The sequence below is a fragment of the Aegilops tauschii genome, chromosome 4, assembly GCF_002575655.3.
Source record: "Aegilops tauschii subsp. strangulata cultivar AL8/78 chromosome 4, Aet v6.0, whole genome shotgun sequence".
NCBI lineage: Eukaryota > Viridiplantae > Streptophyta > Magnoliopsida > Poales > Poaceae > Aegilops > Aegilops tauschii.
Genome location: NC_053038.3, coordinates 429,069,579 through 429,088,297, shown reverse-complemented (window position 1 = coordinate 429,088,297; position 18,719 = coordinate 429,069,579).

Genomic DNA, 18,719 nt, shown 5'->3' with positions numbered 1-18,719 from the left:
TGCTCAATGCAAACACCAAATAACATTTAGGTTCAACACTAATCCCGAAGGTAAAGGGAGTGTGTGATGGTGATCTTATCAATCTTGGAACCACTTCCAACACACATAATCACCTCGCCCTTAACTAGTCTCTGTTTATTTTGCAACTCCCGTTTTGAGTTACTACTCTTAGCAACTGAACCAGTATCAAATACTGAGGGGTTGCTATAAACACTAGTAAAGTACACATCAATAACATGTATATCAAATATACTTTTGTTCACTTTGCCATCCTTCTTATCCGCCAAGTATCTAGGGCAGTTCCACTTCCAGTGACCATTTCCTTTGCAGTAGAAGCACTTAGTTCCAGGCTTGGGTCTAGTTTTGGGTTTCTTCATGGGAGCAACAACTTGATTGCTATTCTTCTTTGAAGTTCCCCTTCTATCCCTTTGCCCTTTTCTTGAAACTAGTGGTCTTTGTTAACCATCAACACTTGATGCTCTTTCTTGATTTCTACCTTCGTCGATTTCAATATCGCGAAGAGCTCTGGAATTACTTTCGTCATCCCTTGCATATTATAGTTTATCACGAAGTTCTAGTAACTTGGAGATAGTGACTAGAGAACTTTGTCAATTACTATCTTATCTGGAAGATTAACTCCCACTTGATTCAAGCAATTGTAGTACCCAGACAATCTGAGTACATGCTCACTGGTTGAGCTATTCTCCTCCATCTTGTAGGCAAAGTACTGTCAGAGGTCTCATACCTCTCGACACGGGCATGAGTCTGAAATACCAATTTCAACTCTTGGAACATCTTATATGCTCCGTGGCGTTCAAAAGATTTTTAAGTACCGGTTCTAAGCCGTAAAGCATGGTGCACTAAACTATCAAGTAGTCATCATACCGAGCTTTGTCAAACGTTCATAACGTCTGCATCTGCTCCTGCAATAGGCCTGTCACCTAGCGGTGCATCAAGGACATAATTCTTATGTGCAGCAATGAGGATAATCCTCAGACCATGGACCAAGTCCGCATCATTGCTACTGACATTTTTCAACATAGTTTTTCTCTAGGAATATATCAAAAAATAAACGGGGAGATACATCGCGATCTATTGATCTTCAACATAGATATGCTAATACTACCAGGACTAAGTTCATGATAAATCAAAGTTTAATTAATCATATTACTAAAGAACTCCCACTTAGATAGACATCCCTCTAATCATCTAAGTGATCACTGTTGGAAATATGCCCTAGAGGCAATAATAAAATGGTTATTATTATATTTCCTTGTTCAAGATAATTGTCTATTGTTCATGCTATAATTGTGTTATCCGGAAATCGTAATACATGTGTGAATACATAGACCACAACGTGTCCCTAGTAAGCCTCTAGTTGACTAGCTCGTTGATCAACAGATAGTCATGGTTTCCTGACTATGGACATTGGATGTCATTGATAACGGGATCACATCATTAGGAGAATGATGTGATGGACAAGACCCAATACTAAGCATAGCACAAGATCGTGTAGTTCGTTTGCTAGAGCTTTTCCAATGTCAAGTATCATTTCCTTAGACCAGGAGATCGTGTAACTCCCGGATGCCGTAGGAGTGCTTTGGGTACCAAACGTCACAACGTAACTGGGTGACTATAAAGGTACACTACAGGTATCTCTGAAAGTGTCTGTTGGTTTGACACGGATCGAGACTGGGATTTGTCACTCCGTATGACGGAGAGGTATCTCTGGGCCCACTCGGTAATGCATCATCATAATGAGCTCAAAGTGACCAAGTGGTTGGTCACGGGATCATGCATTACGGTACAAGTAAAGTGACTTGCCGGTAACGAGATTGAACGAGGTATTGGGATACCGACGATCGAATCTCGGTCAAGTAACGTACCGATTGACAAAGGGAATTGTATACGGGATTGATTGAATCCTCGACATCGTGGTTCATCCGATGAGATCATCGTGGAACATGTGGGAGCCAAAATGGGTATCCAGATCCCGCTGTTGGTTATTGACCGGAGAGTCGTCTCGGTCATGTCTGCATGTCTCCCGAACCCGTAGGGTCTACACACTTAAGGTTCGGTGACGCTAGGGTTGTAGAGATATTAGTATGCGGTAACTCGAAAGTTGTTCGGAGTCCCGAATGAGATCCCGGACGTCACGAGGAGTTCCGGAATGGTCCGGAGGTGAAGAATTATATATAGGAAGTCCAGTTTCGGCCACCAGGAAAGTTTCGGCGGTCACCGGTATTGTACCGGGACCACCGGAAGGGTCCTGGGGGTCCACCGGGTGGGGCCACCTATCCCGGAGGGCCCCATGGGCTGAAGTGGGAGGGGAACAAGCCCCTGGTGGGCTGGTGCGCCCCCCTTGGGCCTCCTCTGCGCCTAGGGTTGGAAACCCTAGGGGTGGGGGCGCCCCCCACTTGGCTTGGGGGGGAAGCCACCCCTTGGCCGCCGCCCCCCTTGGAGATCAGATCGCCTAGGGCCGGCGCCCCCTCCAGGAGGCCTATATATAGGGGGGGGGGAGGGAGGGCAGCCGCACCACAGCCCCTGGCGCCTCCATCTCCCTCCCGTGACACCTCTCCCTCTCGCTGAGCTTGGCGAAGCCCTGCCGAGATCCCCGCTACTTCCACCACCACGCCGTCGTGCTGCTGGATCTCCATCAACCTCTCCTTCCCCCTTGCTGGATCAGGAAGGAGGAGACGTCTTCCCCAACCGTACATGTGTTGAACGCGGAGGTGCCGTCCGTTCGGCGCTCGGTCATTGGTGATTTGGATCACGACGAGTACGACTCCATCAACCCCATTCACTTGAACGCTTCCGCTCGCGATCTACAAGGGTATGTAGATGCACTCCTCTCTCTCGTTGCTAGATGACTCCATAGATTGATCTTGGTGATGCGTAGAAAATTTTAAATTTCTGCTACGATCCCCAACAGTGGCATCATGAGCTAGGTCTATGCGTAGTTTCTATGCACGAGTAGAACACAAACTTGTTGTGGGCGTAGATGTTGTCAATTTTCTTGCCACCACTAGTCTTATCTTGTTTCGGTGGCATCGTGGGATGAAGCGGCCCGGACCGACCTTACACGTACGCTTACGTGAGACAGGTTCCACCGACTGACATGCACTAGTTGCATAAGGTGGCTAGCGGGTGTCTGTCTCTCCCACTTTAGTCGAATCGGATTCGATGAAAAGGGTCCTTATGAAGGGTAAATAGAAGTTGGCATATCATGTTGTGGTTTTACGTAGGTAAGAAACGTTCTTGCTAGAAACCTATAGCAGCCACGTAAAAAACTTGCAACAACAATTAGAGGACGTCTAACTTGTTTTTGCAGCATATGCCTTGTGATGTGATATGGCCAAAAGGATGTGATGAATGAAATATATGTGATGTATGAGATTGATCATGTTCTTGTAATAGGAATCACGACTTGCATGTCGATGAGTATGACAACCGGCAGGAGCCATAGGAGTTGTCTTTATTTTTTTGTATGACCTGCGTGTCATTGAATAACGCCATGTAAATTACTTTACTTTATTGCTAAACATGTTAGCCATAGAAGTAGAAGTAATCGTTGGCGTGACAACTTCATGAAGACACGATGATGGAGATCATGGTGTCATGTCGGTGACGAAGATGATCATGGCGCCCCGAAGATGGAGATCAAAAGGAGCAAAATGATATTGGCCATATCATGTCACTATTTGATTGCATGTGATGTTTATCATGTTTTACATCTTATTTGCTTAGAACGACGGTAGCTTAAATAAGATGATCCCTCGCAATAATTTCAAGAAAGTGTTCCCCCTAACTGTGCACCGTTGCGAAGGTTCGTTGTTTTGAAGCACCACGTGATGATCGGGTGTGATAGATTCTAACGTTCGAATACAACGGGTGTAAGCCAGATTTACACACGCAATACACTTAGGTTGACTTGACGAGCCTAGCATGTACAGACATGGCCTCGGAACACGGAAGACCGAAAGGTCGAGCATGAGTCGTATAGAAGATACGATCAACATGAAGATGTTCACCGATGTTGACTAGTCCGTCTCACGTGATGATCGGACACGGCCTAGTTGACTCGGATCATGTTTCACTTAGATGACTGGAGGGATGTCTATCTGAGTGGGAGTTCATTGAATAATTTGATTAGATGAACTTAATTATCATGAACTTAGTCTAAAATCTTTACAATATGTCTTGTAGATCAAATGGCCCACGTTGCCCTCAACTTCAACGCGTTCCTAGAGAAAACCAAGCTGAAAGATGATGGCAACAACTATACGGACTGGGTCCGGAACCTGAGGATCATCCTCATAGCTGCCAAGAAAGATTATGTCCTAGAAGCACCGCTAGGTGATGCACCCATCCCAGAGAACCAAGACGTTATGAACGCTTGGCAGTCACGTGCTGATGATTACTCCCTCGTTCAGTGCGGCATGCTTTACAACTTGGAACCGGGGCTCCAAAAGCGTTTTGAGCAACACAGAGCATATGAGATGTTCGGAGAGCTAAAAATGGTTTTCCAAGCTCATGCCCGGGTCGAGAGATATGAAGTCTCCGACAAGTTCTTCAGTTGTAAGATGGAGGAAAACAGTTCTGTCAGTGAGCACATACTAAAAATGTCTGGGTTGCACAACCGCTTGACTCAGCTGGGAGTTAATCTCCCGGATGACGCGGTCATTGACAGAATCCTTTAGTCGCTTCCACCAAGCTACAAGAGCTTTGTGATGAACTTCAATATGTAGGGGATGGAAAATACCATTCCTGAGGTATATTCAATGCTGAAATCAGCGGAGGTGGAGATCAGAAAGGAACATCAAGTGTTGATGGTGAATAAAACCACTAAGTTCAAGAAAGGCAAGGGTAAGAAGAACTTCAAGAAGGACGGCAAGGGAGTTGCCGCGCCCGGTAAGACAGTTGCCGGGAAGAAGCCAAAGAATGGACCCAAGCCTGAGACTGAGTGCTTTTATTGCAAGGGAAGTGGTCACTGGAAGCGGAACTGCCCCAAATACTTAGCGGACAAGAAGGCCGGCAACACCAAAGGTATATGTGATATACATGTAATTGATGTGTACCTTACCAGTACTCGTAGTAGCTCCCGGGTATTTGATACCGGTGCGGTTGCTCATATTTGTAACTCAAAACAGGAGCTGCGGAATAAGCGGAGACTGGCGAAGGACGAGGTGACGATGCGCGTCGGGAATGGTTCCAAGGTCGATGTGATCGCCGTCGGCACGCTACCTCTGCATTTACCTACGGGATTAGTTTTAAACCTCAATAATTGTTATTTAGTGCCAGCTTTGAGCATGAACATTGTATCAGGATCTCGTTTAATGCGAGATGGCTACTCATTTAAATCCGAGAATAATGGTTGTTCTATTTATATGAGAGATATGTTTTATGGTCATGCCCCGCTGGTCAATGGTTTATTCTTAATGAATCTCGAACGTGATGTTACACATATTCATAGTGTGAATACCAAAAGATGTAAAGTTGATAACGATAGTCCCACATACTTGTGGCACTGCCGCCTTGGTCACATTGGTGTCAAGCGCATGAAGAAGCTCCATGCAGATGGACTTTTGGAGTCTCTTGATTACGAATCATTTGACACGTGCGAACCATGCCTCATGGGTAAGATGACCAAGACTCCGTTCTCCGGAACAATGGAGCGAGCAACCAACTTATTGGAAATCATACATACCGATGTGTGCGGTCCAATGAGTGTTGAGGCTCGCGGTGGCTATCGTTATGTTCTCACTCTCACTAATGACTTGAGTAGATATGGGTATGTCTACCTAATGAAACACAAGTCTGAGACCTTTGAAAAGTTCAAGGAATTTTAGAGTGAGGTTGAGAATCAACGTGACAGGAAAATAAAGTTCTTATGATCAGATCATGGAGGGGAATATTTGAGTCACGAATTTGGCACACACTTAAGGAAATGTGGAATAGTTTCACAACTCATGCCGCCTGGAACACCTCAGCGAAATGGTGTGTCCGAACGTCGTAATCGCACTCTATTGGATATGGTGCGATCTATGATGTCTCTTACCGATCTACCGCTCTCATTTTGGGGCTATGCTTTAGAGACTGCCGCATTCACTTTAAATAGGGCTCCGTCGAAATCCGTTGAGACGACACCGTATGAATTATGGTTTGGGTAGAAACCTAAGCTGTCGTTTCTAAAAGTTTGGGGATGTGATGCTTATGTCAAGAAACTTCAACCTGAAAAGCTCGAACCCAAGTCGGAGAAATGCGTCTTCATAGGATACCCCAAGGAAACCATTGGGTATACCTTCTACCTCAGATCCGAAGGCAAGATCTTTGTTGCCAAGAACGGGTCCTTTCTGGAGAAAGAGTTTCTCTTGAAAGAAATAAGTGGGAGGAAAGTGGAACTTGATGAAGTACTACCTCTTGAACCGGAAAGTAGCGCAGCTCAGGAAGATGTTCCTGTGGTACCTGCACTGACTAGAGAGGAAGCTAATGATGATGATCAAGGTACTTCGGATCAAGTTACTACTGAACTTCGTAGGTCCACGAGGACACGTTCCACACCAGAGTGGTTTGGCAACCCTGTCCTGGAAATCATGTTGTTAGACAACGGTGAACCTCCGAACTATGAAGAAGCAATGGCGGCCCAGATTCCGACAAATGGCTAGAAGCCATGAAATCCGAGATAGGATCCATGTATGAAAACGAAGTATGGACTTTGACTGACTTGCCCGATGATCGGCGAGCCATAGAAAATAAATGGATCTTTAAGAAGAAGACAGACGCGGATGGTAATGTGACCATCTATAAGGCTCGACTTGTCGCTAAGGGTTATCGACAAGTTCAAGGGTTTGACTACGATGAGACTTTCTCACCCGTAGCGAAGCTGAAGTCCGTCCGAATCATGTTAGCAATTGCCGCATTCTATGATTATGAGATATGGCAAATGGACGTCAAAACGGCATTCCTTAACGGCTTTCTTAAGGAAGAATTGTATATGATGCAGCCAGAAGGTTTTGTCGATCCTAAGAATGCTAACAAGGTATGCAAGCTCCAGCGCTCCATCTATGGGCTGGTGCAAGCATCTCGGAGTTGGAACATTCGATTTGATGAGATGATCAAAGCGTTTGGGTTTACACAGACTTATGGAGAAGCCTGTGTTTACAAGAAAGTGAGTGGGAGCTCTGTAGCATTTCTCATATTATATGTGGATGACATACTATTGATGGGAAATGATATAGAATTCTTGGAAAGTATAAAGGCCTATTTGAATAAGTGTTTTTCAATGAAGGACCTTGGAGAAGCTGCTTATATATTAGGCATCAAGATCTATAGAGATAGATCAAGATGCCTCATTGGTCTTTCACAGAGTACGTACCTTGACAAGATATTGAAGAAGTTCAATATGGATCAGTCCAAGAAGGGGTTCTTGCCTATATTGCAAGGTGTGCAATTGAGCACGGCTCAATGCCCGACCATGGCAGAAGATAGAGAAAAGATGAGTGTTGTCCCCTATGCCTCGGCCATAGGGTCTATTATGTATGCCATGCTGTGTACCAGACCTGATGTAAACCTTGCCGTAAGTTTGGTAGGAAGGTACCAAAGTAATCCCGGCATGGAACACTGGACAGCGGTCAAGAATATCCTGAAGTACCTGAAAAGGACTAAGGATATGTTTCTCGTTTATGGAGGTGACGAAGAGCTCGTCGTAAAGGGTTACGTCGATGCTAGCTTCGACACAGATCTGGATGACTCTAAGTCACAAACCGGATACGTGTATATTTTGAATGGTGGGGCAGTAAGCTGGTGCAGTTGCAAGCAAAGCGTCATGGCGGGATGTACATGTGAAGTGGAGTACATGGCGGCCTCAGAGGTAGCACAAGAAGCAATCTGGATAAAGGAGTTCATTACCGACCTAGGGGTGATTCCCAATGCGTCGGGCCCGATGACTCTCTTCTGTGACAACACTGGAGCTATTGCCCTTGCCAAGGAGCCCAGGTTTCACAGGAAGACCAGGCATATCAAGCGTCGCTTCAACTCCATTCGTGAAAATGTTCAAAATGGAGACATAGATATTTGTAAAGTACATCCGGACCTGAATGTAGCAGATCCGTTGACTAAACCTCTCCCTAGAGCAAAACATGATCAACACCAGAACTCTATGGGTGTTCGATTCATCACAATGTAACTAGATTATTGACTCTAGTGCAAGTGGGAGACTGTTGGAAATATGCCCTAGAGGCAATAATAAAATGGGTATTATTATATTTCCTTGTTCATGATAATTGTCTATTGTTCATGCTATAATTGTGTTATCCGGAAATCGTAATACATGTGTGAATACATAGACCACAACGTGTCCCTAGTAAGCCTCTAGTTGACTAGCTCGTTGATCAACAGATAGTCATGGTTTCCTGACTATGGACATTGGATGTCATTGATAACGGGATCACATCATTAGGAGAATGATGTGATGGACAAGACCCAATCCTAAGCATAGCACAAGATCGTGTAGTTAGTTTGCTAGAGCTTTTCCAATGTCAAGTATCGTTTCCTTAGACCATGAGATCGTGTAACTCCCGGATGCCGTAGGAGTGCTTTGGGTGTACCAAACGTCACAACGTAACTGGGTGACTATAAAGGTACACTACAGGTATCTCTGAAAGTGTCTGTTGGGTTGACACGGATCGAGACTGGGATTTGTCACTCCGTATGACGGAGAGGTATCTCTGGGCCCACTCGGTAATGCATCATCATAATGAGCTCAAAGTGACCAAGTGGTTGGTCACGGGATCATGCATTACGATACGAGTAAAGTGACTTTTCGGTAACGAGATTGAACGAGGTATTGGGATACCGACGATCGAATCTCGGGCAAGTAACGTACCGATTGACAAAGGGAATTGTATACGGGATTGATTGAATCCTTGACATCGTGGTTCATCCGATGAGATCATCGTGGAACATGTGGGAGCCAACATGGGTATCCAGATCCCGCTGTTGGTTATTGACCGGAGAGTCGTCTCGGTCATGTCTGCATGTCTCCCGAACCCGTAGGGTCTACACACTTAAGGTTCGGTGACGCTAGGGTTGTAGAGATATTAGTATGCGGTAACCCGAAAGTTGTTCGGAGTCCCAGATGAGATCCCGGATGTCACGAGGAGTTCCGGAATGGTCCGGAGGTGAAGAATTATATATAGGAAGTCCAGGTTCGGCCACCGGGAAAGTTTCGGGGGTCACCGGTATTGTACCGGGACCACCGGAAGGGTCCCGGGGGTCCACCGGGTGGGGCCACCTATCCCGGAGGGCCCCATGGGCTGAAGTGGGAGGGGAACCAGCCCCTGGTGGGCTGGTGCGCCCCCCTTGGGCCTCCCCTGCGCCTAGGGTTGGAAATCCTAGGGGTGGGGGCGCCCCCCACTTGGCTTGGGGGGGGGGGGGAAGCCACCCCTTGGCCGCCGCCCCCCTTGGAGATCAGATCTCCTAGGGCCGGTGCCCCCTCCAGGAGGCCTATATATAGGAGGGGGGGAGGGAGGGCAGCCGCACCACAGCCCCTGGCGCCTCCCTCTCCCTCTCGGTGAGCTTGGCGAAGCCCTACCGAGATCCCCGCTACTTCCACCACCACGCCGTCGTGCTGCTGGATCTCCATCAACCTCTCCTTCCCCCTTGCTGGATCAAGAAGGAGGAGACGTCTTCCCCAACCGTACGTGTGTTGAACGCGGAGGTGCCGTCCGTTCGGCGCTCGGTCATCGGTGATTTGGATCACGACGAGTACGACTCCATCAACCCCGTTCACTTGAACGCTTCCGCTCGCGATCTACAAGGGTATGTAGATGCACTCCTCTCTCCCGTTGCTAGATGACTCCATAGATTGATCTTGGTGATGCGTAGAAAATTTTAAATTTCTGCTACGATCCCCAACAATCACGTGATCCATATCAACTAAACCATGTCCGATCATCACGTGAGATGGAGTAGTTTTCAATGGTGAACATCACTGTGTTGATCATATCTACTATATGATTCTTGCTCGACCTTTCGGTCTAAGTGTTCCGAGGCCATATCTGCATATGCTAGGCTCGTCAAGTTTAACCCGAGTATTCTGCGTGTGCAAAACTGGCTTGCACCCGTTGTATGTGAACGTAGAGCTTATCACACCCGATCATCACGTGGTGTCTCGGCACGACGAACTTCCGCAACGGTGCATACTCAGGGAGAACACTTATACCTTGAAATTTAGTGAGAGATCATCTTATAATGCGACCGTCGATATAAGAAAAATAAGATGCATAAAAGATAAACATCACATGCAATCAATATAAGTGATATGATATGGCCATCATCATCTTATGCCTTTGATCTCCATCTCCAAAGCACCGTCATGATCACCATCGTCACCGGCGCGACACCTTGATCTCCATCGTAGCATCGTTGTCGTGTTGCCAACTATTGTTTCTACGACTATCGCTGCCACTTAGTGATAAAGTAAAGCAATTACATGGCGATTGCATTTCATACAATAAAGCGACAACCATATGGCTCCTGCCAGTTGCCGATAACTCTGTTACAAAACATGATCATCTCATACAATAAAATTTAGCATCATGACTTGACCATATCACATCACAACATGCCCTGCAAAAACAAGTTAGACGTCCTCTACTTTGTTGTTGCAAGTTTTACGTGGTTGCTACGGGCTGAGCAAGAACCGTTCTTACCTACGCATCAAAACCACAACGATATTTCGTCAAGTATGTGCTGTTTTAACCTTCACAAGGACCGGGCGTAGCCACACTCGATTCAACTAAAGTTGGAGAAACTGACACCCGCCAGCCACCTGTGTGCGAAGCACGTTGGTAGAAGCAATCTCGCGTAAGCGTACGCGTAATGTCGGTCCGGGCCGCTTCATCCAACAATACCGCCGAATCAAAGTATGACATGCTGGTAAGCAGTATGACTATTATCGCCCACAACTCACTTGTGTTCTACTCGTGCATATAACATCTACGCATAAATCTGGCTCTGATACCACTGTAGGGTAACGCAGTAATTTCAAAAAAAAAATCATACGCACACGCAAGATCATGGTGATGCATAGCAATGAGAGGGGAGAGTGTTGTCTACGTACCCTCGTAGACCGTAAGCGGAAGCGTTATGACAACGCGGTTGATGTAGTCGTATGTCTTCACGATCCGACCGATCCAAGTACCGAACACACGGCACCTCCGAGTTCAGCACACGTTCAGCTCGGTGACGTCCCACGAACTCACGATCCAACAGAGCTCCGAGGGAGAGTTCCGTCAGCACGACGGCGTGATGACGCTGATGATGATGCTACCGACGCAGGGCTTCGCCTAAGCACCGCTACGATATGACCGAGGTGGATTATGGTGGAGGAGGGCACCGCACACGGCTAAAAGATCAACTAATCAACTTGTGTGTCTATGGGGTAACCCCCTTGTCGTGGTTCTAAGTCTGACAGTAGAATGGGGGGTAGGGATGTAGAGGCAAGATCCTAGCTATGGAGAAGCTGTACACACGAGTTTTACGAGTTCAGGCCCTTCTCGGAGGAAGTAACAGCCCTACGTCTCGGAGCCCGGAGGCGGTCGACTGGATTATATGCGTGTGTGTTACAGGGGGTGAGAACCCTTTGCCCAGAGGAGGGGGTGGCTTATATAGAGTGCACCAGGGCCCCAGCTCCCCTCCGTTACACAGGGTTCAATGTTCATAAAGAAGGAGCGTTATAGGTAACGTCAATAATAAAGTGCTATAAATGATCATTAAGTCTATGAGTAAATGCCCGACCGTTGCTGCGCAGAGTGGCTTTAGGTCTTCTGTACGTCGAGTGGTCTTTTACATGGTCGAATGGTTGAGTGGTCGAGTGACCTAAAGAAGGAGGGATCTCCGAGCGAATGGTAGGTCGAGTGGATTGCACTCGACACCTTTGTTGGGCCCTCCCTATTTACTCTTGAATTTCTTTGCTTCTAAGACAAGGACCTTAGGTAGGACGTATAGGTCCGGCCTATTACCCTACCCCAGGTCTATGTCCTCATCATTAGCCCCTGAATGGATTGAGGTCCGAGTGAAAAGAAGGTTGAAGTTGATCTTGCTTTGACTCTTGCCTTTCTCAAGAATTCATCTCTGAACGGAGGCCAGTGTTGGAGCTTCGACTTCGTTTCAGTCGCCTTGATCAATTCAGAAATTGCCGATTGGTTTTTATAACGTCATCCGTCGAGTGTTGTCTTTGACGCGAAATCTTTGGCGTGATCGGTTGCAGAGGATCTCGGATTTCGCGGGATTCGAAATTTCGGTGGAAGCGCGCCAGGCGGAGCATGTCGTGGTAAGCGGAGTGGATAACCAGGACGTTTCGATTTCCGCGCCACCTTTTTCGCCACGTATCCTGTGTGTGACTGTTGAGGGATTTGACAGGATCGCCCGGACCCACGCGTCAGCCACTCGGAAGTGGGCGTTTAAAAGCGGCGAGGCCGAGGCGTCCGCACTGTGCGTGCCCATTCTCCTTCTTCTTCCTCTTGCTCCTTCACTCCATCCGGCTTCTCAACTCTCGACGCCTCCGCTCCGCTGCCATGGGGAAGGAGAAAACGGCGGCGCTGGAACGCGCGAAGAAGGCGACGGGGGCGGCGAAAAGCAAGAAGACGAATCGGGGATCTTCATCGCGCTCGGGGCTGCCGCCGGGTTGGATCCAGGGAGATTGGATCCGATCCTCACTTCAGCAGGAAGACTTGGACGATATGGCCGAGTTAGGGCTGATCGTCCATGAGTCTGCACGGCTGCCGGAGGGGGAAACAGAGCCACAGTCGCGACCGGGTGAGTGTGTTCTGCTCGCCACTCATGTCGACCACGGTTTCTCGCTTCCTCCACACCCCTTCTTTCGAGGTTTCTTAAATTTCTTCGGGGCTCAACTCCATCATTTCACTCCCAACACCATCACATACCTTGCCGCATTCGTGTCCATGTGCGAGAATTTTCTGGGGTGTTGACCGCACTGGGGTCTTTTCAAGCACATTTTCACCATCCGCTCCCAAACAGTGAAGAAAGCGAACTCGAACGACAAGAAAACCCATGTTATCCAGATGTGTGTGGGTCTGGGTATTCAGAAGAGGAAGAGGAGTTCCTTCCCTTCGATGACTCTTCCTGAGTCGGTCAGGGGCTGGCAGTCGACCTGGTTCTATTGCTAGTATATCATGACCCCAGGCCAGTCGACTGGACTTCCCCCTTTCCCTTTTGATCGTGTTCAAACTCCATCTTCGTTGAAAGTGACCGCCGTGAAGAAGGCGGAGACGGGCATGCTGGTCGAGAGAGTAGTTCAACTGATCAACCAAGGTGTCACCGACATGGATCTGCTGGAGGTGTTCCTCAGTCGGCGCATTCAACCACTCCAAGCTCATGACCACTCCATGTGGATGTACTCCGGGGCTGGTGATTCCGCTCGGGTTCATCCGGAGGAGGTGTCGGCCAAAACAGTGGCCGAGTGGCTGAGGGGCATCACCGGGAACAAGGACAACCCCAGGGGCGCCAGGAGAGTCAAACCTTTCAGCGACAGCAACCAGCCAGACAAGGTTTGGCCACTACAACTGATTGAATTAGGATGTGTTTTCTGACTGTTTGTTGATCCGACTGATTTCCACTCGGTTCCTTGTTTTGTAGATTTATACAGAGATGTACTCAATGCCCAATGGCGAACAAGCTCTGGAGCAGGACCATGAAGGCGAGGACAGCGCGGAGGAGAGCGGCGAGTGGGAGTCACCAGCCGACGATGACGAAGATGAGAGCGATGAGTCGGACGACGAGGAGGTAGCCGACTCACCACCTCGTTTCGAACGTCGATCCAAGCAGCACCATGATCCTGCGGGCAGGCGCGGCAAGGCTGTGGCCTTGAGCGCTCCATCTCAAAAGCGCGCTCGGTCTTCGACTCTAGAATTGGCTGAGAAGGTCACCAAGCAGCCCAAGATCAATCCTTCGAAGGCTCGGAAGACCTTGCCTAGAATCAAGATGGACGTTCCTGTTGCTTCTGGGTAAATGTTCTCCCCGTATTTTCTTGTTCTGACTGATTCTCTTGTATTGACCGAGTGGATGATGAACCTTTATAGCCCGGCCTCGGCTGCGACTGATATGGATATCGACAAGACCCCAAACGACGAGGAAACCGATGATGCAGCTACCTCCAAAGCCAGTAAGTCTGCCCGACTTGAATTTATTTGGGCGACTGGATTGTTTGTCAGCTATCTCTTTGACTTTCTCTGTTTGTTGCAGCACCACGGGACATTGTTGTGCTCCCGGACGATGAAGAAGAAGTACCGCTGAGGGGAAGGAGGAGGAGGGACAAGGAACTGAGCGGGAAAGCGCCTGAGGCCCAGGTTCCTCAGTCGACTGAGATGCCTGGGACGGCAGTCGAGCGATCGACAGATCCGGCACGTACCAACGTCACTTTCACTATCCCACTGTCGACTGATTGCCCATCAGGATCAGCTGCTCAGACTTCTACTGCGCCAATACAACTCCACGCATCAGACCCAGCGGTTGCTCCGACTGCTCTGCCATCATCGCTTTTCACTGCGTATCAAACCCCGGACGACCCACCGGCTGCTGCCAAGGAAGCTCTTCTTCAGTCGAACCTTGTGATGGGGCAAATGAAAGTGGTGCATGAGGCCAGTCAGGTGGCCTTCAACGCCGGAGTAGCTCTGCAGACCAATGTCCAGGTTAGTTGATTCCTGATTGATCATACTTCTCATCCGATCACCCACTGGGGTGTGACTGTTTTGAAGTTGCACGAGTCAATTTGAGTCGTCTTGAATTGAATCTTTGAACTAGTGGGGGAACTCTTAGTGCACCCACTGGGTGTAGTCCCCAAGACCATAGTTGACCGCGGGCAGTCGACTGCGGTCTGAGAATCTGAATTTTGTCACTCGGTCTGGACGGACCAGGTCGAATGAAACCAGAACCAGCGGGGACACGCTAAGTGCACCCACTGGGTGTAGTCCCCGAGACCATAGTTGACTGCGGGCAGTCGACTGCGGTTTGAGAATCTGAATTTTGTCACTCGGTCTGGACGGACCAGGTTGAATGAAACCAGAACCAGTGGGGGCACGCTAAGTGCACCCACTGGGTGTAGTCCCCGAGACCGTGGCTGACTGTGGGCAGTCGACTATGGTCTGAGAACTGTTTTTTTTGTTTTTTTACTCTCGCGCTGGGCAGGCCATGTCGAGTGTTTATTCAAACCAGTGGGGGCACGCTAAGTGCACCCACTGGGTGTAGTCCCCGAGACTGCCGTTGAATGTTTGATTCGGTGGTAGTCTTAGAGTAGCTATCGCTGTGATGTTTTTTTATCTCAGTCAACTGATATGGCTTATACTGCAGAAATCTTGTGATCTTGGGGCTCAGCTTTCTACAATGAACAAGCAGCAAATCAGCCTCAACCTTGATCTGGAATTGGCCAAGAAGAATCTCAAGACTGCTCATGATGAAGTAGCTGCCATGGGAGGTAACCAATCGTCAACTGTCTATCTCACTGCTGGCACTTTTCCTTTCCATTTTTTGAACCGAGTGACTCCACTCGAGCAGATGTATGTAGTGAAAACCGTCAACTCCAAGCCCGTCTGAAGAATGTTATTTCTTTAGAGAAAATGAAGCAGGCTTTGGAGAAGAAGGATCTGGATCTTGCTGCTGCACAGAAGGAAGCGCGAGAGAAAACGGCGCTTGCTGACAAGAAGTTTGCTTCAGTCGGCAAGTTAGAAGAAGAGAACTCCAAACTGAAGACTGCTGTTTCTGACGCCAATCGGGAGGTCGAGCGACTGAAGAAAGACAAGGATAAGCTGACTGACGAGCTTGGGAGCCTCATGGCCAAGAAGGGCGAGTTGGAGTCTTATCTGGGCCAGCTTGCTTCAAAGCTGGTCCTAAAACTTGAAGGTACTGATGATTGACTGACTTATTGCGGTCGACTGTCAAGCCTGATCATATCGTCAACTCACCATTTACTCAATTGTGCAGAGCTTTGCCAAGACTTTGAAGCTAAAACTGGGCGGGTCGAGACGGGTCTCGATCCCATAAATTGCCCAGTCAAGGATGATGTTGCGATGAATGTGCTGCGGCTGGAATCTTGCATGGAGAGCGCGATTGCTTATCTTGCCCGCCTGAAGGCAGCGATGACTCGGGTTGATACTGAACTCTGGCCTCAGGCGGAACTGTCTCAAGACCTCGAGTCTCTGATGGCTCGACTGAATCAAATACCTGACCGAGTGCAAGAATGGAAGAAGTCATCTGCTCACTGTGGCGCTGATGTCGCGTTGTCCTTGGTCTGAGTGCACTGCAAGGACGTCCAAGAAGACAAGCTGGCGGAGCTCAAGGTTGCTAACACAAAGAGGCACACCTTCCAATCCTTCATGGACACTTTCCTTGACGCCGCCACTCGTATTGCAGATAGCATAGACCTTGACAGTTTCTGCGACCCAGCCAGTCCTTCTCCTGATGCGTGACCGAGAAACATTATGCTCCACCTTTATTTGCCTCGGAATGTCGAGTGATTGTGTAATCGCTAAACTTCTTCGGGCTTGATGCTCGAATACTTTTGATCCGTCGTCCGGAACTTTAGGATTTATCCGAACTTGGTTTATCTCTGAATATGCTTGTGTTTGCCTTCGAGTGGAATTTGCTCTTCAATTGGAATAATCTTTGTACTTGAGATGTAGCTATTGTACTTATGGCGCAGCTCTGAGGAGAAGGTTGCAGTCGACCTGCACCACGCCGTCCTTGCAGATGAGGATGGATCGCACATTGTACTTGTGGCGTAGCTTCGAAGGAGAAGGTCGCAGTCGACCTGCACCTCGTCGTCCTTGCGGGTAGGGAGGGAGCACACGTTGTACTTGTGGCACAGCTCCGAAGGAGAAGGTTAGAGTCGACCTGTACCTCGTCGTCCTTGCGGATAGGGAGAGAGCACATGTTGTACTTGTGGCGTAGCTCCGAAGGAGAAGGTTACAGTCGACCTGTACCTCGTCGTCCTTGCAGATAGGGATGGAGCGCACATTGTACTTGTGGCGCAGCTCCGAAGGAGAAGGTTGCAGTCGACCTGCACCTCGCCGTCCTTGCGGATAGGGGTGGAGCGCACATTGTACTTGTGGTGCAGCTCCGAAGGAGAAGGTTGCAGTCGACCTGTACCTCGTTGTCCTTGCGGATATCGGCGTGTTTCAAACTTAGGCGAGTACTGGACTACAGCTAAGCCCCCGAGTGGGAGGGTTGCCCACCACTCGGTAGGATTTTTCAAACTTAGGCGAGTACTGGACTGCAGCTAAGCCCCCGAGTGGGAGGGTTGCTCACCACTCGGTAGGATTTTCAAACTTAGGCGAGTACTGGACTGCAGCTAAGCCCCCGAGTGGGAGGGTTTCTCACCACTCGGTAGGATTTTTCAAACTTAGGCGAGTACTGGACTGCAGCTAAGCTCCCGAGTGGGAGGGTTGTTCATCACTCGGTAGTATTTTTCAAACTTAGGCGAGTACTGGACTGCAGCTAAGCCCCCGAGTGGGAGGGTTGCTCACCACTCGGTAGGATTTTTCAAACTTAGGCGAGTACTGGACTGCAGCTAAGCCCCCGAGTGGGAGGGTTGCTCACCACTCGGTAGGATTTTTCAAACTTAGGCGAGTACTGGACTGCAGCTAAGCCCCCGAGTGGGAGGGTTGCTCACCACTCGGTAGGATTTCTCAAACTTAGGCGAGTACTGGACTGCAGCTAAGCCCCCGAGTGGGAGGGTTGTTCATCACTCGGTAGGATTTTTCAAACTTAGGCGAGTACTGGACTGCAGCTAAGCCCCCGAGTGGGAGGGTTGCTCACCACTCAGTAGGATTTTTCAAACTTAGGCGAGTACTGGACTGCAGCTAAGCCCCCGAGTGAGAGGCTTGCTCATCGCTCGGTAGGATTTCTCAAACTTAGGCGAGTACTGGACTGCAGCTAACACTACAAAAAAAAGACACATCCGTGACATTTTGGGCCGAACGAATTTTTTTCCTGTCATACATATGACACTTCTATGACGATAATTGTGAGAAAACCCGGTATCATCATAGATGTGGTGGGCTCCTACTTCTATGACAAAAAATCATGACAGAAAATGGGCTTTTCGTCCTGGGCGGGCCGGAGACGCAGCTGCATGACATTCTTTGGGCCGTCCATGACGGAAAAAACCGTGGTAGAAGCGAGGGCGAGGAAAATTTCGGGGAGTTCCCGGTAACGGTGGGAGGTCGGGGGCCTAGCGATGCGCGTTTCTCTCGTACACGTACGCGCATGCGTGCGAGGCGTTGGCTCTAACTGAACCCGAGCGAGGCGTTGGGCTCTAACTGAACCTGAGCGATTGCACTGCAGGCTACGCGTTACTGAACCCGAGCGATCGATCGATGGTTGTTAACTGAACCCGATTGAGCGATTCCTTCGTTACTGCTGCTAACTGAAGCCGATCGATTGGATGAACAGTGAGCGTTGCGGGGGGGGGGGGGTGGATGAACAGTGAGTGGTGGCGTTGCCTCTGGATGAACAGGACCCCGTGGTGTGGAGGGCTGGATGAACAGTAGACGGTGGAGGGGTGCCCGTGGAGGGGTGGTTGAACAGGACCCCGTGGTGTGGAGGGCTGGATGAACAGTAGACGGTGGAGGGGTGCCCGTGGAGGGGTGGTTGAACAGGACCCCGTGGTGTGGAGGGCTGGATGAACAGTAGACGGTGGAGGG